Genomic DNA, 27,497 nt, shown 5'->3' with positions numbered 1-27,497 from the left:
ATATTCATATATATATATATATATATATATATGTATATATATATATATATATATATATATATACATTCACTGAAAAAAACAAAAGTTGCAGGGACGTTTTAATTAGGTTCACATTTAACCCACACAAAAACATTGAAATTCATCAGTTCTAGTTATAGTTTTGCTTATATTAAGAACCTATAACTCAAGTTACTTAATGGCACGAGTTATAGTTTCTTCAGATAACAATAACTATAAGTATACCTATTACTGCTTTTAACTCAGGATAGATTAATTCAAAGTCAATAGTATATTTTCTTCCCACTAATAACAATCATATTTTTCTGTGATGTGCATTAAAACTAAAAAGCATGTTCTATAATTGTTCTAAGTACACCCACTTATGAGACAAACGTCAAGGAAAGGTTCTTTTTCTTATTTAAACGTCTTATTGCAAGTTTATATATTCTTTTTTTTGTAGCACATACTTTCAATAAAGAATAAACAAGTGCTAGCATTGCTTCTGCTTGGCTCTGCCAATGCTTTTATGCATAAGTACATTTCTTAAATGTCCCCACATTCTTTAGTGTTGCTATTTTCTTGATGGTGTACAATCAAACTTATTTTTGTTGTTTATATCTGACTTTATAGTGTTTCGAGAAAGGAGTTTGGAAGTGTGGGGAATTGGAATGTTGGTTGTGAGGGTGAAAACCTTTCTCAAGCAACAGCCACGATTCTTGTAAGGATGAATTGCTGCCATAGTGGCAATCAATCAATCAATCAATCAATCAGGGATTTATAGAGCGCACTACTCACCCGTTAGGGTCTCAAGGTGCTTTAGGGGGGAGAGCTACTGGTCGAAAAGCCATGTCTTGAGGCGTTTCCTGAATGATAGGAGGTCTTGGGTCTGGCGGAGATGGAGCCGTAGGGCGTTCCATGTCTTGGCGGCTAGGTGAGAGAAGGATCTTCCTCCGGCGGTGGTGCGACGGATGCAGGGGACATAGGTGAGGGCGAGTGGAGAGCTCTTTGATGATGCCGAAGAGCTCTTTGCTGTTGTGAGCACTGGTGACAATGCAGTTTTTGAAGTGGGTCCTTTGGGTGGTGCAGATCAGTTGGTGATGTTTGCGTAGGGCATTCTTGAAGGCAATGTGATTGGAGTTGGTAGGTGCCAGGTTTTTTCCATTCTGCGACATAGCTGTTTGGATTCCTGTAGGTCTGGGGTAAACCAGCTGGCCTTGATTCTGTGGGGGGTGTTTGGTTTTTTTTGGAGCAGTGCGAGGGTGTTGGCGCAGTCTTCTATCCAGCGATGCAGGTTGGTGGCAGCTGTGTTGGGGTCCGGGGGGGGGTGGAGGTCAGTTGATCCGTTGATATTTTGCTCCAGTTGCGTCAGGGGGGGTTGTGTGCAGTGGTGGTGAGTGACTGGTTTCTAGTAGGAGAAGTGGATGCATCTGTGGTCTGTCCAGCTGAGTTTGGTGGTGTGGCTGAAGGAGACGTGGTTGCTGGCTGAGAAGATGGGATCGAGTGTGTTGCCTGCGGAGTGGGTGGGTGAAGTGACGAGTTGCTTGAGGCCGAGGTTGGCAAGGTTGGCAATTAGGTTGGTGGTGTTGGCATCGTTGTTATTTTCCAGGTGGAAGTTCAGGTTGCCGAGGAGGATGTAGTCCGTTGAGGCGAGGGCTTTGGGATCTGATGATGTCGGCGATGTCATCGCAGAACTGCAGTCTATGGCCAGGGAGTCTGTAGACCAGTGTTCCTCTGAGTGTGTTGTTGGTGTTGACATGGATTTTGAAGTGGAGGTGCTCGGCGGATTTGATGGTGTTGTCGGAGTTGGTGGTGTTTTTGTGGACTATGGCGATTCCTCCTCCTGGTTTGGTGCTGCAGTCTCTTTTGGTGATCATGTAGTTTTCTGGTATGGCTATGGCTATGTCTAGTTCTGAGGCTGAGTTCATCCAGGTTTCGGTGAGGAATGCGATGTCCGGCGAGTGTGTGGTCCCTGCCGGACCTATTAGTAGTTTCCTGCTAGGCTAGCAGACAGAAAATGAAGTTTCTGCCCATCAACCTAGCGGTAAACAGATGGAAGCATTGCCTCCAGCTTGAAATGAAGCCGGCAGCAATGCTGTCACCTGCAGGGTGCACCAGCACCCTCACAATTTTCACTGTCTGTATAGCAGACAGTGAACATTGCGAGGGTGCTGGCCAAGGGGACCCCTACACTGCCCATGTCAAGTGCATGGGCAGTGCAGGGGCACCCCTGTGGCTCCCTGCACCTGTTCTCCACCAGTCTGTCTGGTGGTGAAACCGCCATCAAAAGGCCGGCGGAGAACGAGGTCTGCCCTGGTGGATTGCGACCTCCACACGCCGTAAACCCATCGAGATCACCAATCCCAGCGGAGATGGCTGAACCCTGGGGGTCTGACCGCCAGGGTCTTAATGTGGTGGTCAGACCGCCACAGCAGCAGCGGTCCTGACCGCCACCATAAGGCTGGCAGTATTAAGTCCACAAACCTCATAATGAGGCCCCTAGTCTCCCTTTGTCTCACTGTCTGGGAGCAATACATAAAGATTAACTGCTAGCTATATCTAGTCATGTGACTCAGGATACAGACTGTGGGCGCCAAATGGTTAGGACAAGAAAATACCAACTTACTAAAAGTGGCACTTTTTTAGACTCATGACTTAAAATCCAACTTTACCATTAAATTAGGTTGTAAATTATAATTCATTAGACACCAAACTTGACATTCTGACCTGCTCCTTATTAAATGTAATCAGCTAACTCAATGTAATGCCATGGGAGAGGGAGGCCTCGCAGTAGTGAAAAAATAATTTAAGAATTATTCACTACCAGGACGTATAAAAGTACATGTCTAATTTTTTAACTACACTGAACCCTGCCCTTTGGGCTGTCTGTGGCTTACCTTAGGGGTTGTTTAGAGGTAGTAATAAAAAGGAAGATGTAGGTCTAGCATAAGTTTATTTTGCCTGGTGGAACTGGCAGTTTGAAAACTGCACACACAGGCTGCTATAGCAGGCCTGGGATATATTTGCAGGCTACCTAAGTAGGCCCATTAGTAGCAGCTAATTTACAGGCCCTGGGTACATGTACCGAAGTGCAGGGACTTACATGTAAATTACATTTCCCATTTGGGTGTATGCCAGTTTTACCATGTTTAAAGGAGAGACAACACACAGTTTAGCACTGGTTAGCAGGGGTAAAGTTCACAATGTCTTAAGGCCAACAAAAACAAGATCAGCTAAAATGGAGGAGTAAAGAGAAAGGTTTGAAGGAAGACCACCCTAAAGCTCACAGGTCTATCAATTATTCTAAGCCCTCTTTTTGCCAATTTCTTTAAAGGAGTTTGTCTAAAATAAAGCACTGCCTGTCTGTCTTAGACTGTGACCTTCCTGACTCCGTCCCAATGACCCCCATCCCCTTTTTGCCCACTACCCATAATTTATTAGTTCTTAAGTAAGTTACTTCCATTTTCATCACTGAGTGCAAGTAGTAGCAAGTATCATTAGACTCCTGGCGTTTGAACACATTGTCCAATCCCTTGCCTTTAACAATAATGAATTTCCTATCAAAGGACAGGGCAAGAAATAGAAGCGCTACACAGCTCCAGTGTCCATCTGGCATGCTGAAATAAACTTGATTTAAAGCATAAGCATGCCACTCAAATGGGCATATCCAGGAAACATTTGAAGGTGCTCTAGAAAGGGACCCTGAACAAAAACTTAACATACAGTGCGAAACAGTAATAGACTGTGGAGGGATAGTTCACTAAAGGGCTATGCAATAAAATGGTAATTCTTATGCAGTTGTTCTGAGTGCACAAGCACAGAGCTTCACACTTGCCACTATGTGCACAACGATGCATTTGTACAACAATCACTAGTCCCATTAGTTTAAAACAGGCTTCTCCAATGAGTAGCTTAGAAACGTCTGGTAGATATCCAGGTACCTGTAAATAGCTCTCCTGAGTGCATCCCAGCCTACTAAATTAGAGGTTTTGCCTTGGCTGAATTAATAAAGAAAAAAGGGGGTATTTTCAGAAACCTTTAGAAAATCTGTTGAATTCCTAAATATATTTAAAGCTGATAATTCAGTGATAGATTAGGTAACATTGGGGAGAATTTCTAATATTATTAGATCGGTGACAGAGACATGTAATCTTTGGCTTTTATGTATTACCCATGTAAAAGCATTCCAAATTGACAAAGCTTTTTTTGGATAACTGTAGTCAAACCTGCCTGAAACACTGAGGTGATTACTGCTGGTAATCTTGCATTAGGTGGCCAGTAATACTTCTTTTTGTTCACCATAACATCTTGAAAGAAGGACCTGCAGCTCAGAGCAGAGAAATGCAGATGTGCGCCTTTGAAATGGAGATGCCTTGTGTAGGTTTGTGAGGGGGAAACCTACCTGATTGAAATACAAAATTAAACACAGGTCTATGACCAACTGGGAAAATAAAAATAAAACTCTTGTCTTACATTGCAAAACAAAGAACAGGTCCAGCTGTTGCACTAGTTGTGGCCCCCAGCTGACCTCTTTCTCCATGGATTACCTCACTATCACCCTCCAAGGGTACCACTCATCTCTCCATAGCTCTTCGCTCACATGTATTTATTTGATTTCACAGCACCACGCATACCAATGTATTGTGTCAAAGCACTTTATATCATGCACACATTATACAGAGACAATGAATCATGTGGTAAATCAATGTACAGGAAAGGTGACATAAGACAATGTGGATAACAAGCTGTCAAGGGTCAGTTGTTATCCATATTAGTAGGCACTATATTTTGAAAGTGCTTGGACTCGGGAAGTACAAACCTGGGATTTCAAAAGTAATTCAGTGGTTGAAGCTTTACTGATACAAATTTATTTCAAACCAAACAAACTCTTTTTTTTAGCAAGGAGAGACTAGGGAAAAACACAAGGTTCTAAATCTATGGCTTTCAGTTTGCATGCAGCTCTTTGATGACAGTTCATAGCTCATGTGATATTTTAGAAGGATTTAAATTTACAAACTGCAAGTAACTAAAGGATCTCTGTGACAAAAGTAGTAATCAACTGACCTATCAGCATAAAATACAATTCTTTGATCTACCCGGTACAGATTGTTTGCAGCAGGCACATTAACTCTCTGCTGTACTTTATGATGAGTCAAAACTTCCACTAGACAAACTCAGATCTCTCCATCAGGTTCATTTATCACTAGAGTTGGTGTTTGGACAAAATATCAAGTTGTAAATCTTGAGAGACAGAAAAGTCAGAAATATAATATTGTGATACATAAATATTGTAATACAAAAATACTGTTGACAAGAACAAGGTTTTTGAGGTAAATAATATTGTTTTAAAAATAATGTTTTTAGTATCATTTTCAGTAATATAGTGCATATAAATATCATGCTTTAATAATTTTTATGTGTTTTGGTTGATACGTTAATTTTATGTGTCACTGTTGTTTATTATTTTCTTTTAACTATTGCATGTAATAATAAGTGGTTTAGAGTTTTTGATTTATTTTTGAATAATAATTTATAATGTTGTAGCGTGTTGTTGGGTTTGTGGGTGATAGGGTGGGAAGTTATTTGGGTAATAATTAACTATCAGTTATTTAATACATTTAATTTAATTTTATGATTGGTATTTATTATGTAAATTGTATGACTGATTCATTTCTGTTATATGTTATTTGCAGGCTGTTAGGTTGTTGGGGTATAGGGTAGGGATCTCATTAAATAACAATTAATTAACAATCCATTATTAACTGGTTTATTATTTATCCAGTTGAGTTTGAATTATGTAACCTATGGCATTCATATTTTGCTTATTTTTTAGTTGTGAGCTGCTAGGTTTGTAGGTGTCTGGGGTGAAGTAAATTAAGTAATAATTAATAATGTGTTAATTATTAGGTAATTATTTAATTGATCTTCAAATATGTAAGATATGGACTACTAATTTATTTTACTTATATTGTATTTGCAGGATGCTAGGTTTGTAGGGGTCTAGGGTAAGAACTTAATTAGATCATAATTAATTAACAATTTATTATTAATTTTTATTTAATTTATTTTAAATATGTACATTATGGAATACTTAATTTTAGTTATATTTTAGGTGTGGGCTGCTAGGTTTACAGGATTGTAGGGTGGGGAGTTCATAACTTTCTAAATGAGTAACAATTATTAGTTCATTGATAAATATTGAATTGTAATTATGTAAATTGATTAATTGTTTATAGTTTGTTTTTAGTTAATATATATGTTTTTCATGATAATTAATATATTTTTTATTAAGAATTGATTTTTTTCCACATTTATGAGGTTACTTAGATATGTAATGTGTTTGAAGTGAAGTACGTTCCCTACTATTGCTTGGTGTTAGTCTTCCTCAAACAAGGTGGTTGAATGCTGATCATTGCACATTTGGCAACAGTGAAGTCTGAAAACATGGTTTCACATGTACAAAGTTGCCAACCTGGTGCGGAAACCCAACCACCACGGGTTTCGAAAAATGCACAGCCACATAGGCGGTGAACAAACCGGCTACGTAGTGTGCTGTATATAACAATATGCAAAATTCAGAAAGAGCAACCAGGGCACTCCACAGTAAGTGTCAGTAATTTAATCCTTAGTGTTACAAGAAATAATCAGACATAGTAGGAAAGTACAAGTCCATATAAACAGTTGAATATACGTGAGATCGGTGACAGCCAACACGTGTTTCGTCCTCGCGGACTTCTTCAAGGCTGTGAACGAAGACAGATTGGAACTCTTTACAAAAAAAAAAAAAAAAAAAAAAAATTTCTATACCATTTGTCGGTAGATGTATATCCAAGGTGTGCATTAGCACATCATCTTAGATTTAAATTTTATAATTAAAATACAATAAAACAAATTGCAACGATTGTCAGAATAAGAGATACCCATCAGGTTAAAAAAAATGTAAGCCATAATGGAATCCTTGTAAAGGACGTGCACCAGTATACATGAAGAAAGTGAGAGAGAAAAATTCGTTAATAGTAGTAAGTGGGAGAGTGTCCAGCCACCACGAGAAAATAAATTAAACATGGGTGCTTATGTAAATCCAGCAAAGGTGTATAGTGTGCCTGCACGCGTGTTTGAATTGTACAATTGTGAAGAAATAAAAAAAGGGGAGGAAATGAACCCGTGCATATCTTAAAATACCTTCAAGAATAAATGTATTCAGGATAGCTTAGTATTCCTGTGTGCAGTAATTCAGCACGGCCATATCTATGAAGGGAATCCAGAAAGAAAAGGGGAAGAAAAGCGCATTTGCATTAAGAAAAATGGATCTACAGGTACTACGCTGATGCTAAAGGAGAAAGGGGTAAAAGCAATGACCTACCAGAAAAATTGAGTATTGAGTCTCCAGGTAGGGGAGGGTCCCTTGTTATAACAGGGACCATTCGTTATCTCCGGGGCAGACGGACTGCCCTGTATGTTGTGTACCCGTAGTAACAGGAAAACACCCTTCGTCTGGGGTCTAAGTAGACCCAGTCTGTGGAATAGAGCAGAGACAGAGGAACTGAATGTCATGAAGAGAGAAGAAAACAAACGTGACATATATAGATAAATAGAAACGCCCATACGAGGTAGTTTGAAAATAAAAGATATGGTAGTGCCATGGATTGGGTCCTGTGTAGCACACACCCCATATGGGATATCTAAAACTCCAGTTATACTGTCAAAGGACACAAGGTGTGTGCACGCAGAGGACAGACACCGACGCTGCCATTCTGCATCAGTTCATGAATTCGGAGTACCAAGTGCTACACACATGGAGTGCGCATGACAAACAGAGAGAAGAAAAAAGAGAGGTTCTAGTTCTGGGCTTAGAGATTAAAAAGTTGAAGGTACACGTCTGATGAGACCAACAATGAGAACCGGTGTTTAATTAATGTAAAAACTATCCCCTGTAGTGCAATCACATTCACCGCTAGAGCCACACAAGAAAAAGAAAGAGTCATTCGATAATGTACGCTCCCCCATTACCGCTTCCTGCTGAATATAGTCGCGTATGAAAAAACTACAAAGGCTCACAAAGAGAGGGGAGACGGCGTTCCTTCTTACCGATAATTCCCCTCGATCCGGGAGAGCCAATGTGCGGTTGCCTCCTCGTGGCATTTTATTAAGCGAGTCAATCCCATGGATGAGGATATCCAAAACCTCTCTTTGCCCATGGGTTTCATTATAATGAGTCGCAAAGGGATAGTTTGTGTTAGATGACCGGATGGCTCTCAAATGTTCTTGGATTCTCTCCTTTAGAGGTCTGATGGTGCTTCCGACATATATAAGCCCACATGAGCACACAATGCAATACACCACAAAGCTAGTATTGCAGTTAATGAAATGTTTCAATTTATGTGTGATCTGGGTGTTATACTGAAAGCTTACTGCCCTGTCTTTGATGTAGTTACAGATGTTACAGTGTCCACATTTATAGGTGCCCACTGGCGGTCTATTGTATTTTAATTATAAAATTTAAATCTAAGATGATGTGCTAATGCACACCTTGGATATACATCTACCGACAAATGGTATAGAATTTTTTTTTTTTTGCAAAGAGTTCCAATCTGTCTTCGTTCACAGCCTTGAAGAAGTCCGCGAACATTGCTTGGTGTTAGGTTTGCTTCTGATGTTCTCCTATGCTATGTTGTAGCAGTTCTGAGTTTTCTTCCAGTCATCATAATTACGCGCTTGTTGGGGGTCATTCATCACCTTACAAGGTGCGGAGGAGTCCCCTTGTATGTATATCCCCCCAGTCCAGTTTGTTAGACCTCGTCCCATCTGGACTTTCACTCTCCATTTTGGGGAGTAGGTTTTTCTTCTGTGGTTCTACCTTTATTATACTTTTTCTACTTTTTCCTTCCACCTCACCTTGCCATGTGGTCCTCATCCCAAGGTTTGCAAACTTTTGCACTGGAGGATACTTGCTGGCGCTTCTCACCCATCCACTTTCCATGCTTGACTAAGTTTACTTTACCATCTTGAATGGGATGTCTCTTAACACCAAAGGCCTCAACCATCATGTGCAATGTAAAAAGATTACTGAATATTATAAAATGTTTGAAGGGGACTTGATATTCCTGCTCAGATCAGGCATTAAAAGGGGGATTCCATTATTTATAATGGGCCCCTGTGTACTCTGCAGGAGTAGCGCCAATATTTTGGTGCTACTCCTACAAAGTACATCAATCGAGTCAATAAAAATTACACTGTTGCCCCCTACCCTGTGCCATGGTGCACCACATCTTAGATATAGCACACACAAGGTGTCGGTAGGGGGGCGCTAATGGGTGCAAGGAAAGTGGCGCTGCACAGATTACCAGTACGGCTGTCCTGGGACAGCTGTACCCGCGGTGGCGGTCCAACTGCCAGATTACGAGGATGGCTGATGGACTGCCACAAAACTACAGCAACCGCCAGGATCTTTTATCTGGCAGCAGTGGCGGTGAGGAAAGCTGTGGTCAGTTGTGGCAGTGCTGATGCCTGCACTGCTGTGCTGATCACGATCTGCTTTTCCGCTGAGCTTTTCATCGCTGGGACTCCATCATGAAAGACTCAAAAGAAAGGCAGGGAAGGGGCCCCAAACAGTGACCCAGGGGGATTTTGCTCATTGGGCAGTGTGGCTGGGGGCACATGTTGTGCCCCCTGTGAGAAATGGGGTCTCTAGTTGGCAGTCAGTTTGTACCCTGTCCAAGTAGGGACCCTCACTCTAGTCAGTGTAAGGGAGATACAGACCTCAGATAACCCCTTCTTACCCCCATGGTAGGTTGGCACAAGCAGTCAGGCTTATCTCAGCCGCAACGTGTAAAGGATTTGTACCAACACCCAAAATAACACAGTGAAAACACCACAAAAGCACTCAACACTGGTTTAGAAGAATAGCCAATATTTATCTGAGTAAAACAACAAAAATCCAACATATACAAGCAAAGATACGAATTTTCAAAAATTAAACTTCAATATAGCACTTAGAAACACAATAGCTCCAACTGGGGCTATCGCAACGTCGTTGACAGAGTCGTTCCTAACAATCTGACACCATTCGTGAGCAGGGCGGTGCAGGTCATGAAGTTTCATGGACCCCGAGGTACAGTACCTTTGGTAAATGAGGAAACAAGCCAGTGCACAGAGTCCGGGAGGTGAGACGTCACTGGATCTGGGGCGGCATTGGTTCCTTACTGCAGAGCAAGGGAGGTGATGCAGCGTCGGTGCGAGGCATGAACCGGTGGGGTTGATGAACCGGTGGGTCACACGCCGCGCGGCTGCAGGCACCGCAGTAGAGTCAGGTGACACAGACGTCGGTGACACAGCACTTCAAGATTCACAGTCGCGGAACTTCAGTGAGTCTGCAGCATTGTCGGGCCTGCGGTGTCGGTCGGAGTCGTTGCACCCCAGCGGGGACCACAGCTTCGGGGTGTAGAAAGCGGCACAGGGTCGTGCAGCGGCACCGGTTCTGGAGTCGTCTGGAGTCGGGGTGCCTGGATCTTCTTCTTATCTCACCAGAACTCACTTCCAAAGTCCAGGAGCTGGATTGGCACCACTTGGCAAGTCAGGATCCTCAACAGGAGTACCCAGGTGATGGCAGGTGAAGTCTTTGATGTCCCTGATATTTCTTAACAGGGGGCAAGCTCAGTCAAAGCCCTTGGAGAAACTTCACAAGCAGGATTTCAGAAAGTAAAGTCCAGTCCTTTCCTCTTAGAGACAGAAGCAGCAACATCAGTTCAGAACAGCAAAGTAACAGGCAGAGCAGCAGGTCTTCCTCAAGCATCAAGTTCTTCTCCTTGACAAAGGTTCCTCTTGATCAAGAAGTAATCTAAAAGTGTGGGATTTTGGGTCCACTATTTATATCCATTTCTGTATCTGAAGTAGGCAAACTTCAAAGGAAGGTCTCTGTTGTTCACCAGATCTTGCCTTGGCCAGGCCTGGCCCCAGACACAGTCCAGGGGGTTGGAGCCTGCATTGTGGGAGGACACGCACAGCCCTTTCACGTGCAGGCATCAGCTCCTCCCTCCCCACTCTAGCCCAGGAGACTCATCAGAATATGCATGACACACCTCAGCTCCCTTTGTGTCACTGTCTAAAGGGAATTCACAAACAGCCCAACTGTCAGTCTGACCCAGACGTGGATTCCACAGGTGGGCAGAGGCACAGAATGGTTAAGCAGGAAAAGGCTCACTTTCTAAAAGTGGAATTTCCCAACAGGCAATTTAAAAATCAACTCTATCAAAAGGTGTATTTTTTCATGGTGAGGTCACAGACCCCAAACTCCTCATCTATAGCTGCTCCCAAGGGGAAACTCCACTTAGGAGATATTTAAAGGCAGTCCCCATGTTAACCTATGAGAGAGATAGGCCTTGCAATAGTGAAAAACAAATTTGGCAGTATTTCACTATCAGGAAATGTAAAACACACCAGTACATGTCCCACCTTTTAAATACACTGCACCCTGCCCATGGGGCTACCTAGGGTTACAAGTAGAAAAAAGGAAGGTGTGGGCCTGGCAAGTGGGTACACTTTCCAGGTCGATTTGGCAGTTCAAAACTGCACACAGAGACACTGCAGTGTCAGGTCTGAGGCATGTTTACAGGGATAATCAGGTGATTGCCACAATCAGTGCTGCAGGCCCAATAGTAGCATTTGGGTCCAGATGTAGCAAAAAGCGATTTTGCGAATCGGAAATTGCGAGTCGGTGCGACTTGCAATTTTCGATTCGCAAAATAGTATGCAGAATGGCGTCTCAGGCACCTTCTGTGAATCTCAAGGGGGTTGCAAGGACCTACCTCATTAATATTAATGAGGTGGACCTCCCTGAGATTCCCTGCACTCACAGGGATGGTGGCCTGCTGGAGACAGCAGGCCACCATGTCTTTGACTGCTTTTTCAATAAAGCAGTTTTTTTTTTTTTTATTGCAGCTCGTTTTCCTTAAAGGAAAACGAGTTTCAATACAAAATAAAAATGAAACTATTTGGTTTTGATTTTTTCAGAGTAGGCTGTGGTCCAGTGGACCACTGCCTGCTCTGAAAATACATTTATAGCGACATTCACAACGGGAAAGGGGTCCCATAGGGACCCCTTCCCTTTTGCAAATGAGTTAGCACCCACTTCAAGTGGATGCTGACTGGAATTGCTTTGCGACCGCTTTTGCGGTCACAAAGCAATTCTGCATCGCGGTGCGAGTCGCAAATAGGAAGGGAACACCCCTTCCTATTTGCGAGTCGCATTCCCATTTTGCGAGTCGGTACCGACTTGCAAAATGGGAATGTGCATTGCGATGGCCATTTTGCATGGCGCAAACTGCGATTTTCGCAGTTTGCACCATGCAAAACGGTTACTACATCTGGCCCTTGATGTATAGGCACTGGGCACACATAGTGCACTTTACTAGGGACTTACCAGTAAATCAAATGTGCCAATCAATTACCAATATCTTTTAGACAGAGACCACTTGCACTTTAGCACTGATTAGCAGTGGTAAAGTACCCAGAGTATCAAAACCAGCAAAAATGAATTACAGCACAGGGTCCATAAACAGGGGGTCAGAAGCAAAAAGTACAGGGAAACCACACCAAGAGCTGCCAGGTCTAACACCCTGTTGGAAATGGGGTTTCTGGTTGGCTAGGGTATGCACCTAAGCCTGGCAGAACCCACCCACTCTAGTCAGGGCAAGGGAGTTACACACCCAAGATAAACCCTGCTCACCCCCTTGGTCGCTTGGCAGGAGTAGTCAGGCTTACCCCAGAGGTCATGTGTAAAGCTTTTACACAACACAAGTGACACAATAAATATACCACAAAGGAAACACAACAACAAAGTTATATAAAATAAACTGTATTGCATAAAACATCATTAGACCAAATACGACATGTATCAGTATTATCCTGCTACACAAGCAGTTGTCAGAACATCACACAGGTTACTAGTACTCTGCGAAGATAAGCAGTAGTCAGGTAAACATATAGGCCCTCATTACAACCTTGGCGGTTGGTTATAAAGCGGCGGTAATACCGCCAATTGGCCGGTGGTAAATACTGCCAAATTATGACCATGGCAGAAACAGCTCAGACAGACAGCCACTTTAACACACCGACCGCCAGGGCGGAATCAAGAGGCACCATGACGGTAACTGCCTACAGCCAGGTGGAAGACAATGTTCCGCCCACTGTATTATGACACACCAATCCGCCACCTTTTCCGGGGCAGTACCAACGACATCAAAAGCCTGGCAGAAACACTGCACAGAAGAGAAACGACTCACCTGTGGAGACTCAGGGAACAACCACACTGCCATGGAGCCCGAGCTGAATGTATTCCCAATGCTCTTCTATGTGCTACTCCACTACGAACATCAACGATGACAAAGACGACCACAGTGAGTACAGTGGCCTAGCACACAGAGGAGAGAGGGAGGAAAAAGAGAGTGACACACACACGCAACACCCCCACCTCCAACACCATACACACAAGCAGATGCAGCAACATAACATATTTACCCCGTACCCATCAGGAATAATGCAAGGACAACTACACTAAAGTAAAAAGAGTGTAATAAGATAAAATAATAGAAATATGTGCATCCAAATCAAAAAGTACATTCATATTTACAAATGTAGGGACAATGCCCAGTCCTCAATGTTCGTGGGCCACAGGGCCACATTTCAAAGTCCAAGGCCCCACTTTACTTCTGCAACAACACAGAGAGAACACTGCAGGGGCATCAGGTCAAAAATAGGCAGGAACCTCAGGGTGACGGGGGACGGGGGCACCTCAGCCAGCAGATGGTACAACGCCACTGGTCCTGGAGGGGGGAACATGCCCTGTGCTTTGTCCTGGGGAGTGCAAGGCAACAGTCTGTCGAGTGGGTGACTTGCCCACATGCTCTGGAGGGGGTAACATGGCCTGTGCTTGGTCCTGGGGAGTGCAAGGCCACAGTCTCTCGAGTGGGTGACTTGCCCACATGCTCTAGAGGGGGCAACATGCCCTGTTCTTGGTCCTGGGGAGTGCAAGGCCACAGTGTCTCGAGTGGGTGACTTGTCCACATGCTCTGGAGGGGGCAACATGCCCTGTGCTTGTTCCTGGGGAGTGCAAGCCACAGTCTCCAAATGGGTGACTTGCTCACATGCTCAACAGGGGGCAACATGCCCTGTGCTTGGTCCTGGGGAGTGCAAGGCCACAGTCTCTCAAGTGGGTGACTTGCCCACATCGTCTGGAGGGGGCAACATGCCCTGTGCTTGGTCCTGGGGAGTGCAAGGCCACAGTCTCTCAAATGGGTGACACGCCCACATGCTCTGGAGGCGGCAACATGCCCTGTGCATGATCCTGGGGAGGATGGGGTGAGTGGATGGCATCTCCACTGGTTCTGGAGGGGGCATCGTGCCCTGTGAGCTTCATCCTGGGGAGGATGGGGTGAGTAGATGGCATCTCCACTGCTTCTGGAGGGGGAATCAAGCCCTGTGAGCTTCATCCTGGGGAGGAGGGGGTGAGTGGATGGCATCTCCACTGGTTCTGGATGGGGCATCGTGCCCTGTGATGCAGATCTTGGGGAGTGCAAGGTCACAGTCTCTCAGGTGAGTGTCACACCCACTGGATTTGCAGGGGGGAGGCCGCACAACAGCCCATGGATGCTGGTCTGCAGAATGTCCTCAGGCAGTGATGGCTGTTCAGTTGTGGCAGTCGAGCTGCTGCTGTTGGTAGTGGTGGGGGAAAGCTCCAGCCCATCCCCTGCAGCCTTGGATGGCTTCCCACTGGTGCTGGTAGTGGTGGTGCTGCGGCTGCTGGTAGTGGTGGGGGGGACTCCAGCCCATACCCTGCAGCCTCGGACGGCTGCTCAATGGTGCTGGTGGTGCTGGTGGTGGTGGTGCTGGTGGCGGTGCTGCTGGTGGAGCCTCGGACGGCTGCCCACTTGTGCTGGTAGTGGTGCTGCTGCTGGTAGTTGTGGGGGGAGGCTCCAGACCATCCCCTGCAGCTTCGTACGGCTGTCCAATGGTGGTGGTGCTGGTGGCGGTGCTGCTGGTGGAGCCTCGGACGGCTGCCCACTTGTGCTGGTAGTGGTGCTGCTGCTGGTAGTTGTGGGCGGAGGCTCCAGCCCATACCCTGAAGCCTTGGATGGCTGCACCACCATGGTTGGTAGTGGGGTCTCCGACTGAGTCCCAGCAGCAGGCCACTTCTCCTTACTGCCTGCTGGTGCAGGCCCCTTGCCCTTTCTTCCTATAGCACTTGGGGCTGGCTCCTTGCCCTTCTTTCCTGAAGCACTTGGGGCTGGCTCCTTGCCCTTCCTTCCTGCAGCACTTGGCGCTGGCTCCTTGCCCTTCCTTCCTTATGCACTTGGGGCTGGCTCCTTGGTCTTCCTTCCTGCAGCACTTGGGGCAGGCTCCTTGCCCTTCTTTCCTGCAGCACATGGGGCAGGCACCCTTTCCATCTGGCTGGCTGGTGGCTGGGATCCTTTTCCACCTGGAGTTGGTGGGGACACTACTGTGCCTGTGGACTGGGTGGCTGAGCTGCTTGCCTAGGTTTTGACCACCCTGGCATGACATGAAGGACAGGGGTAGGGAAGAGGTTAATGTTGGAGAGGAAAAGCTTCTTAGGGACATTGGGGCGGGAAGAGGGAGAAGGTTTGGGAGTGGAGGAAGAGGGAGTGGTGGTAGGAGGTGTCATTCTGCTGTGTTTGGGTGCAGGTGCATGGGTTGGATGCTATTGTGAGGTGGATGGCTGTTGGGTGTCTGAGTGCTTGAGTTTGTGTACTTTGGGAAGAGGGGGCACAGACACAGTGGGAGAGGACACAGGGGACGTGTGCATGGATGTGGGGGTGGTGAATTGCCAGTGAGGTGTGTGATCTGACAGGTGTGCTGATAATTGGGGTAGTGGATGATGATGTAGTGCATGCAGATGTGAGTGTCAACGCAACTGAGAGGGAGGTGGACGGGGAGGAGGAGGGGGCCACAGTGGATGTTGGTATGTCTGCATCTGGATGGTGTTTGTGTGAGTGCCTGTGGGATGAAGTGTGGTGCTTGTGTTTGCCATGCCCACTCTTGTGTGTTGTCCTGTGTGCATGTTCGTCTGCCTGTGTGCTTGGGACAAGTTGGGGTTGAGTGGAATAGGATTGGGTAGAGTAAGTTGTAGGGGGGAGGGTGGAAATAGCGACAATGGCTACCATCAGAGAGGAGGCCAGAGCCTGGATTGATCTTTGTTGGGCCGCCAAGCCAGTGTGAATGCCCTCCAGAAATGCATTGGAATGTTGCATTTGGGCTGCCAGCCCCTGGATTGCATTCACAATGGTTGACTGCCCAACAGAGATGGATCGCAGGAGGTCAACAGCCTCCTCACTCAGGGCAGCAGGGCTAACTGGGGCAGGGCTGGAGGTGCCTGGGGTGAAGGAGATGCCCACCCTCCTAGGTAAGCGGGCACAGGAAACTCGCTGAGGGGCTGCTGGGAGGGTGGTGCTAATACGGGGGTGGCGGCTGTACCTGTAGCTGGGGTGGACACAGTGGTGTCCACCACCTTCAGGGAGCTTCCATCGGAGGAGGTATCCGTGTCAGAACCGTCCCCTCCAGTCTCTGCTGTGGTGCTCCCCTCGCACTCCATCCCACTGGTGCCCTCATCGTCGGTGGACTCGGCCTCCTGGGTCCTGTGGGATGCAGCTCCCTCTGTCGCCGGTGCCTCTGCTCCTCCGCCCGATGATGCTAACGCACATAAGGACATGATGACAAAACAAAAAGGGGGAGGAAGAGACAAAGGATATACTTGGTCAATGGCGGCACCAACACCAACGTTGGAGTACACAACACACTCACACACAGGGGGCAGCCCTACGCACTAGGCAATGCACTACCAGTTACAATGCTAGTCACCAGGCCATGGGTAGGGACACATACTGCCAACTGCAGCATACCTGAGACCCACACACCCCTGCCCAGTAGTGGATGCCTACTAGCTAGGTTGGAGGAATTTCACATCAGAACCCTGCCCAACATGGGATCTACTCTGCAATGTCAGGCCTGGACTAGGGGCACCCACAGGCCCACATCCCCCACCGGGATACCACCCCCCCCAGGAGTAAGTTGTAATGAAGGGCACTGTACTCACCCCCTTGTTGCTGCTGTAATGCCCCCAAGCTCCCATCCAGCTCCGGAAAGGCCACGGCCAGTATGTGGGCCATCAGGGGGGCCAGGGTTCGACGGGCACCCCTTCCTCGTTGGGAGGCCATCCCCAGCTGGGCCTACGCCATCTTCCGTGCCCAGCATCTCAGGTCCTCCCACCGTTTTAGACAGTGGGTGCTCCGCCTGCCGTAGGCCCCCAGGGTCCGGACATCCTTGGTGATGGCACGCCATATACCCTTCTTTTGATGGGCGCTGACCTGTAGAGAAATACACACAGGGAAAGGTATTAGTTAGACCGTCCTGCCTGTTACACTCATGGCCCACCATACCCCTTCCCATCCCCATTAGCACAGATATGGCCCTGCATACATGCTGCATGCTGCCCAGGGGACATCCACCACCCCCACTACACGAGGCCTGCACACACACCACTCCATGCATTCATGCCCTATGCATCGTGCTCACAGTGTACTCACCTGTTGGTCTGGAGGCCCATACAGCAGTCAGTACTGGGGTAGGACCCCATCCACCAGTGCCTCCAACTCCGCAGAGGTGAAGGCAGGGGCCCTTTCCACAGCCATACGAGCTATGGTAGGTTCCAGACACAGGTCACAGCAGCACATGCAGTGTAGGTCCTCTCCTGTTGAAGTTCTGGTAGCAAGTGAGTTAACAGATATAGAATGGTGGTCCCGTTGGCGGCGGTGTGTACTGTCACCGCCACCATACATCACCATTGGCCACTGTAACCCATAGGGCCCAATGATAACCAATGAGGAGTTGTACGGTGGTTCACGACCGCTTCCCACAACTACCCACAACGTCAGCGGAATTACCTCGCTTCCACCTTTCCCTCCCTACTGGACAGGCGGACACCACTTCAGGGGCATCACAGTTCACATTTTCACATTCTGGACATATGCCACCATAATATTGTACGAATCACAATATGCATTGACTGTAGTGGTTACAATATACAGATAATGACCAGCTGCTCACTCCATAGAATGCAACCGCTGTGGATAAATAGGAGATGGAGACACCCCCGTGTGCAGATCCCTGGTGGACTTGGCAACAATGGAGGACAGGCACATTATCACAGAGCTGTGTGCCCAATTGGAGCCTGACCTGATATCTGCTATCCGTCACCCCACTGAGATTCCCCCCTCTTGTGCAAGTTCTATCTGTGCTCCATTTCCTGGCAACTAGTTCTTTCCAAGTGTCAGTGGGCTTGGCAGCAGGAAGGTCACAGCCAATGTTCTCAATAGTGCTGACCAGGTGTTGTCTGCCCTGATCGAACACATTTGCAGCTACATCGTTTTCCTCCAGGTGGAGGATTTGGCCACAGTGAAGGCTGATGTCTATGCAATGGGATATATATCCCCAACATCATTAGTGCGATTGATGGGACATATATTGCATTTGTCCCCCCCTCCCACCTCCGGTGAAATGAACAGGTTTTCAGAAATCAAAAAAGTTATCATTTTATGTATGTGAAGATGGTGTGTTTGGCGTACCAGTACACCTCCCATAGCAATGCTAAGTATCCAGGCTCGGTGCATGATGCTTTTATCCTGCGGAATAGCAGCATCCCAAATGTGATGGGCCAAACTCCAGAGGCACTGGGTGTGGCTAATAGGTGAGCCCTGGTTCCCACTCAGTGGATGTTGGTGCATGTGTATGGTGTGGGCCATATAGAATAAAGTGTGTCATACGGTTGTCCCTCGATAATTGCAGGTGACTCTGGTTACCCCAACCTCTCATGGCTACTGACCCCTGTGAGGAATCCCAGGACAAGGGCAGAAGAATGTTACAATGAGGCACATGGACGAACAAGAAGGATAATAGAAAGGACCTTCGGCCTCTTGAAGGCCAGGGTTCGTTGCCTCCCTCTAAGAGGTGGATCCCTGTGCTACTCACCCAAGAAGGTCTGCCAGATCATCGTGGCATGCTGTATGTTGCACAACCTTGCCTTGCGACGTCATGTGCCTTTTCTGCAGGAGAAGGAGGCTGGAGATGGCCGTGTGGCAGCAGTGGACCCTGTGGACAGTGAAGATGAGGGGGAAGAGGATGAGGATGAGGACAATAGAAGTGCTGTCATTCGTCAATACTTCCAATGACACACAGGTAAGACAGTGTTATTTCACTTTTCATTGACAGTTTGGTGTGTGACATTGTCACAGGCAGGCTGTGAATTCCTATTTCTATGCCCATTCACTGTATCCATTGGCATCTCTTTTTGCAGATGTTGGTGCCCCACTATTGCTCCTGGTGTGTTCAGTGCAGCCAACTACAGGTCTTTCCTATGTAAACATTACTGTACAGTTGAATTGCAATGTTTGAACCTTGTTAGACAAATACATTTTGAAATCATTTGACATACTCCATACTTGTATTTTTTCAAAGTGTATTTATTGCAGTGCTCTGACGGAAAGGGGGAAGTGCAATGGGCTGGGGTGATGATGGAGGAAAGTCCAGGTTAGAGTCCAGTCAATTGGTAGAACAGGTGCATTGTCCAAGGGGGCATAGGAAGGGAAGCAATGGCAGATCAAGGTGTACAGGGTGACAGAGTGGGACCCAAGGGTGACAATCAGGAGAGTCTTATTTCCTGGTGGGGGTCCTGGCAATAGTCTTTGAGTTCTGCCTGGATCGCAGGGAACGTTGGCGGGGTGGTTCTCCTTCTGCAGGGGGAGGGGTGCTGGTGGCCTGTTGGTGCTGTGGCGGGGCCTCCTGTCCACTAGCGGCAGCAGAGGTGGAGGGCTATTCAGTAGTCTGGCTAGTGTCAGAGGCTCACTGTTGTGCCTCTGCCTCCCTCATTCTTTTGGCCATGTCTGCCAGCGCCCCTGCAATGGACACCAGGGTGGTGTTAATGGCCTTCAAGTCCTCCCTGATCCCCTAGGTACTCTCCCTCCTGCAGCCAACTGTTCTCCTGCATCTTGTCCAGGATCTGGCCCAGCGTATCCTGGGAATTTTGGTATGCTCCCAGGATCACAGTGAGTGCATCCTGGAAAGTCGGTTCCCTGGGCCTGTCCTCCCCCTGGTGCACAGCAGTCCTCCAAGCTTCCCTGTTGCCCTGTGCCTCTGTCCCCTGAAACATGTGCCTACTGCCACTGATCCCAGGTCCTGTGTTTGTAGTGTGCCCTAGGGTCCCTGTAGTGGTGGACACACTGCTGATTGACGTGGCCTGGGGACAGAGGTATGGGCCGCTGGGTGAGTGCTGTGGTGGTGTTTCCTGAGGAGGGAGGCTCTGTGGTGGTGTGAGACTGTGCCTGGGCACTCGACTGTCCGGAGGTCCCTGATGGGCCAGGTTGGTCATCCAGATCCAGGCGACCAGAGCTGCTGTCATCACTTTGGGCCTCTTCTGGGGGGGACTGAATGTTGCTGGCACCTCTTCTCCGGTGATATTGGTTGGGTTACCAGTGGGGATGTAAATGCAGTGTTATTGTTTCTGTGTGTGACATATTGTGTAGGGTGGAATGCCCTCTATGGTTGTTATTGCCCAGGAATCTTTGCCTTGTGTGAGTTTGTATTTGATGGGCTAGGTGATTGTCTCTGGTGTGCATTATGTGGTGATAGGTGTACATGCAGGTCTGTGACTGGTGTCCATGCATTGGTAGGGCATGCAGGGCTTGGCATTGGGATGAGTGGGTTGTGATGGTGGTGTGTGTGGGAGGTGGTGGGGTGATGGGAGTGAGGGTGGGGGTATGTGATGGCATGCAGGTAGGGGGGTGATAGTAATAGAGAGTTGACTTACCAGACACCAGTCCTCCTGCTACTCCTGCCAGGCCCTCAGGATGCATGATTGCCAAGACTTGCTCCTCCCATGTTGTTAGTTGTGGGGGAAGAGGTGGGGGCCCACCACCAGTCCTCTGTACAGCGAGTTGGTGTCTTGCTGCAATTGAACGTACCTTCCCCCATAGGTCTTTCCACCTCTTCCTGATGCCTTCCCTTGTTTTTGGGTGCTGTCCCACGGCGTTGACCCTGTCCACGATTCTCCACCATAGCTCCATCTTCCTAGCAATGGATATCTGCTGCACCTGTGATCCGGATAGCTGTGGCTCTACCCAGATGATTTCCTCCACCATGACCCTTAGCTCCTCCTCAGAGAATCTGGGGTGTCGTTCTGGTGCCATGGGTGTAGTGTGAGTGGTGTGGGTGAGGATGTGTAAGGTGATGTGTTGGGGTGTGTGATGTAAGGTGCGTGGGTGGTGTATAGGTGATGGTGGTATTTGGTTCTGGTTGTGTGGGTGCTCTTGCTGTCTCTCTCTGCTGGCATTTATTTGTTGTCGTAAAGCGTTGTGAGTAATGTGGGTGTGTGTTTTATAGTGGTGTGGGTGTGGTGTGTGTATGAGTGTCAGGTGTGTGTCATTTAAATTGTCCAATGTGGTGCTGTTTTGTTTGTGTGTGTGTATTTTGAGCGGGGCTGTATGTACCGCCAATGGTTTACCTCCATTGAATGTCCGCTGTGATGATTCATGGGTCATAATGTTGTGGGCGTTGTTCTGTTGGCGTAACGGTGTAGGTTTTGCTACCGCCAGTTTATCACTGACCTTTGGGCTGGCGGATTTGTGTGTGTGTCTGAATAGTGACGGATTGGTGTGTGTGTGTGTCATAATATGGTTAGCGGATATCTGCCGCCGCCGCCGTATGTTGGCCGCAGTAAGCATAGCAATAAGTGGGATTTACCACCAATGTCATAATGAGGGCCATAGGTTACTGGTATTCTGCCACACAAGCAGTAGTCAGGTTGTCATTATCACCAAGAATGCACATGTCAGAATAAATATAAGCTCAACGACACCAGGACATCCTCATAAACGAACATAACATGAAACATTCCCCCAATAGCAAGCCATAATTATTACCAACATAAATATACAAGGCATGCAAACATTTCCTCAGGGCATAAATCATCAGTGCCCACGGTGATGCATAACATGGAGTTCCTAGAAATATATGTGTTCCTCCAACTTAGAGAGCCCACAGGCATAGCTCGGAGGGTAGGAAACATCTCTCATAAGGAGTCTGCTGTGCTTTAGGGCTTCTGTTTGCAGTAATAGGGGCAGCTACACAGGCACAGGACCTCCGTCGAGGTTCTCTCCCCATTCTCCAGCTGCACTTATTCTGCCAAACTCCCAAATGCCTCGCGGGTTGATCTTTGAATTTCAAGATCCCCCTCATGGTATGGCAATCTAGGTCGGGGGTGAAAGGGGGCCCTCGCACTTACTTCATTGGCAGGGGAGACCTCCTCTGGCCTCCCACCCGTCCAGTGAGGGATCGGCTGATTGTCCCAAAGACCAGGTTCAGACTCCGCCAGGGCTTCGTTTCAAGCCCTTACTGCACCAGCCATCCGGTTTGCCCAGTCCTAGCTCCAGGTCTGCCTCTGGACCAACTCCTTCTCCTCCCCCTGCTAGTGGACCTCTATGCTGGGGTGGGGGGAGAAAGCATGTGCCGGCAGAAGAAGACAGCAGGGAGACCTCTGGGGTCTATGTGCAAAAGGGATAGTCACAGAGCGGCTGTGAGCTTCCTCACAGCAGTGCTCCTACTGTCAGCTGCTCACCTCTGGCAAAACGGTCCCAGTCTCATCAGCGGAACCCCCTCTTGGGTTTGCTTCAGTGAAGGAGCTGATTTACCCGGCCACCACAGCTCAGACTGCGGTGGTGATCCTTCCGCTGGGAGTTGGTGCCTGCGGGTGCCCGGGGGGCACTGGAGGGAGCGCGCTCATCCATGCTGGCTCCCAGCCCTCGCAACCTCTCCCACATTGGAGGGGTGGAGGGAAAAAAAAACATGCACAGGGTGACCCAGGCACTTCCTTTCCCAAGCCGGTCACAAACTCAAGGCCAAAGCGCTCTTCAAACGCTGAAGTAGAAAAAGGGAGCGCTCCTTGGGCTCCTAACTAGCATATCCAGAGTTTATCTCATATTGGGGAAGTGAATCATACAGTGCCTTTCCTGTGCATGAGAAAGGCAAAACATGTAGGGGGGAAGGGGTGCAACCCACCCAGGCCCTGGAGAAAGGATGTGGGGGCACAGAGTGGCAGGGTCCAAGTAAGCAGACCACCACAAGGGACTAGCGTGAGCAATGGCAGTCCTTCTTTTGACCTAGCAGGTCACGGGTCAGCATCACAGCAAGGCAATCTCAAGGCGGTTCCTGGCAAATCCTTTCAGCATCTGGTGCAGGTCCATGCAGTGTATCACATTGTGGGGGACAGCCCCCTGTACTTATACTCATTTTGCGCAGCATCCACAAAGGGAGAGAGAGGGTTCCAACCAGCAGTAACTAGTACTAGGAATGTCCACTCTCTCCTTCAGCACTGGCTCCAGACATCAGATGGGGGTAAATAAGCTCTTTGTTTGAGGCCAGGGCACAGCCTTTACAAATGTAGGTATGCCCCGCCCCCTCCTCTCCCAGTCCAGGAAGACCATTCAATATGCAGATGCACTCTTGTGATACCTCCACCCTCCCTGTGTACAGGCTGTCTGAAAAGTATACACAAAGCCCAGCTGTCACTGTGCACCAGACGTTGATTGAGGCAAGCTGCAAAACACCAGAATGATTAGCACAGAGAAATGTTTTCTTTCTAAAAGTGACATTTCTATAATGGTAATAAAAAAATCACCTACACCAGTAAGCAGCATTTCTCACTACCATTCCAACCATACCAAACATGCATCCGCCATTCTTCATAGATTAAACAATACCACTTGGACATATGTTAGAGCATTTCCAAGCAATCTTATGAGAGAGGCAGCACTCACAATAGTGAGAAACTAGATGGGGTGTCACTACTAGGACATGCAGTACATAAATACATATGTCCTACCGTTTACATGTACAGCACCCTGCCCATAGGGCTAGCTAAGGCCTACCTTAGGGGTGACTTATATGTAGTAAAAGGAGAGTTCCAGGCCTGGCAAGTCAATTTAGATGCCAGGTCCCTGTGGCAGTAAACTGCGCAAGCATGCTCTGCAGTAGTAGGCCTGACATGTCTGAAAGGCTATTTCTGTGGGTGGAGCAAGCTGGCCTGCAGGTCCACTCGTAGCATTTATTTTACAGGCCCTGGGTATTGGGATACCACTGTACAAGGGACTTATAGGTACATTAAATGTGCAAATCAAGTGTAAGCCAATCATACCAAGTCCAGAAGGGAGAACACATGCACTTTAGCACTGATCAGCAGTGGTAAAGTGCCCAAAATCCTAAAGTGAACCAAAAGGGTGAGAAAAAATTGGAGGAGGAAGGCAAAAAGTTTGGGTAGACCCTGTAAAAAGGGCCAAGTCCAATACACTCCTGATGCCTGGAGTGTCGGGTGCACACTCGGGTGCATGGCAACAATGCACCCGAGGTTCAACTGACTCTGAGCTGCGGGGGCATGTGCTTCAATGTAGGAGGATGGCCTAGTTTGTAGTGGGTACCTATGGTACTTACACCTTATACCAAGTCCAGTTATTTCTTATTAGTGAAATGTAGGCAGTGTCTAGAAGCCAGGCTCTCTAGGGGTAGCTGTAGCTGAGCAGCCAAGGCTTCTCTAGGAGACATGCAAAGCTCATGCAATGCCACTGTAGTCACACAGTACTCACACACATGAAAGAAAATACTCACTGTTACAAAAATAAAGGTACTTTCTTTTGGTTACACAAATGCTAAAAATACCATAGAAAATATACTCCCTTAGGAGGTATGCAATACACAAATTATATACACTAGTATGCAGAAATAGCTGTACAAACTGTTAGAAAACAAAGCAAATAGTGAAAATCACAATAATTAGAAATGGGCCTGGGCCAACACAAACCATATACTAAGAACGCGGAGTGAGAATGTTGGTTTCCCACGTAGGCAAGTGTAGTGTGTAGAGGGACACTGGGAGTATTAGAAAACACCAAAGGTAAAAAATAGAACCCACCCCAGAGCCAAGGAAAGCAGGAGTAAATCACAGTAGCTTTCCTAGAACACACAGGAACACAAGAAAGAAGATAATGCAAGAACCAGAAGAGACTGCAAGACACCAACAGTGGATTCCTGGACCTGGAGACCTGTGTAAAAAGGGGTCCAAGTCCAAGAAGCACAGAGTAGTACAGGGAGAACAGGAGCTCCTGCTAACCTGGTTGAAGGTGCAAAAGAAGAACCACAGGTGAAGAACAACAGTCAGTACTGCACCCAAGAAGATGGATGCGGGTTCCTGGTTGGTGCAGATGATGTCCCATGCCAGATGGATGATTGTGGTCTGCTTTGCATCGCTGGATTCCACCAACAGGCAATGGGACACACAAAGCTCACGGTTAGCGGAAAATGGCCCTGCCCGGGACCAGGAGGGACCTGGTGGACTCAGAAGACCAGGCAGCATGCACAGGAGTCCCACAGCACAGGGACAAAGAAGGTGCAAAAGGAGGCCCATGCAGCATTCCAACAAAGGATCCCACGGCGCCGGAGAACCACGCAGGAAGCTGCGTGTCGCAAGATAGAGTGCTGTGGGCTGGAGCTGCACGGTGCATGAAGAACTTTGTGGAAGGGTGCCAACAAGCCTTGGCAACTGCAAAACATGTGGTGCACGGGGTACTGTCTTGCGAGGGGAGGCAAGCTCTTACCTCCAACAAAGTTGGACAGTGGGACGTCAGGACCATCAGGACCACTTCAGTCCACCACCCGTGATGCAGGATCCACGCAACTCGTCAGGAGATGGGACCCATGCAGCCGGTCGTCATTGCAGAGATGTGCCTGCTGAAGCAGGGGAATGACACCTCTACTCCAAGGGAGATTCCTTTGTTCTTCTGGTGCAGGCTGAAGACAGGCTGTCCTCTGAGGATGCAAGACCAGGAAACAGCTGCAGTTGCTGACAGGAGCTGTAGATACAATGTTACAGGTCATCTTTGCTTCTTTGTTGCAGTTTGTAGAGTTCCTGGAGGGTCCAGATACAGTTTCTTCGGTGAGAAAGTGAATTAAAGGATGCAGAGGATTCCTGCTGGAGTCTTGCAATCCGAATCTGAAGGACTACCCAAAGGAGAGACCCTAAATAGTCCTGAAAGGGAGATTGGTCAGCTACACAGGTAAGCACCTATCAGGGGAGGGCTCTGACATCATCTGCTGGGACTTGCCACTCAGATGCTCCCAGATTTCCCTGCCAACTTGGAATCCAAGATAGCAAAACCCAGGTACCTTCTGGAGGAGCTCTGAGCACAACCTGTGGGGTGGTGATGGACAGGGGAGTGGTCACTCCCCTTTCCTTTGTCTGGTTCTGCGCCAGGGCAGGGACTGGGGGTCCCTGATCTGGTGTAGACTGAATTATGCAAGGAGGGCTCCAAATGTGCCCTTCAAAGCATTTCCAGTGACTTCGGGAGGCCTCCCCTCCCAAGCCTGTAACACCCATTTCCAAAGGGAGAGGATGTAAAAGCCCTCTCCCAAAGGAAATCCTTTGTTCTGCCTTCCTGGGCTTGAGCTGCTCAAGCAACAGGAGGGCAGAAACCTGTATGAGAAGTGGCAGCAGCTGGGGCTGCCTGGAAAACCTTAGAAGGCTCGAATGCCAATATTGGGGGTCCTGTAAGGAGCCCCCAGAGTGCATGGAATCATACAACCAATGCTTGCAAACGCCTTGGGGTATGATTCTAACAAGTGTGATACCAAACATGCCTATGTTTGGAGTTACCATTATGTAGCTGGACATAGGTAGTGACCTATGTCCAGTACGTGCGTAAAATGGCATCCCTGCGCTCACTAAGTCTGTGAAAATGGTCCTGGAGGTCATGGGGGCACCTTTGCTAGTGCAGGAGTGCCCACATACACAGGTACTCTGCACCCTGGCCTCAGGGCTGGAGGGCCTGCTTTAGGGGTGACTTATAAGTGACCTGGTGCAGTGTAATTTGCAGTGAAAGGGTGCATGCACCTTTTCACACAGGCTGCAATGGCAGTCCTGCAGAAGCCTTTGCATGGGCTCCCTATGGGTGGCAACAGAAATGCTGCAGTCCATAGGGATCCCCTGGATCCCCAAGGCCCTAGGTTCCTAGGTACCATATACTAGGGACTTATAAGGGGGCACCATATATTAGGGACTTACTAGGGACTTATAAGGGGGGCAGTTGTGGGTGAAGTACCGGGTTACCAGTATGCAACAACAAAATTTAGAGGAGAGAGAGAATAATCACTGGGGTCCTGGTTAGCAGGATCCCAGTGAACACAGTCAAGCACACTGACATCAGGCAGAAAACGGGGGTAACCATGGCAAAGAGAGGGTACTTTCCTACACTTCAGGCTCACTTTCTGAGCCAAAGCATGCTGCCACAATGACACCCACTCAGACACTACTGGCAGCCCGGCGGTAGTGTCGTAATTTGGCGGTTGGGTGGCCACCGGCTTGTTAGCGTCCTCCCAACCACCATATTGGCAGTCTG

This window comes from Pleurodeles waltl, chromosome 3_1 (genome assembly GCF_031143425.1).
Source record: "Pleurodeles waltl isolate 20211129_DDA chromosome 3_1, aPleWal1.hap1.20221129, whole genome shotgun sequence".
Taxonomy (NCBI): Eukaryota; Metazoa; Chordata; class Amphibia; order Caudata; family Salamandridae; genus Pleurodeles; species Pleurodeles waltl.
The sequence above is the reverse complement of the archived record's forward strand: the minus strand, read 5'-3'. Positions refer to the sequence as shown.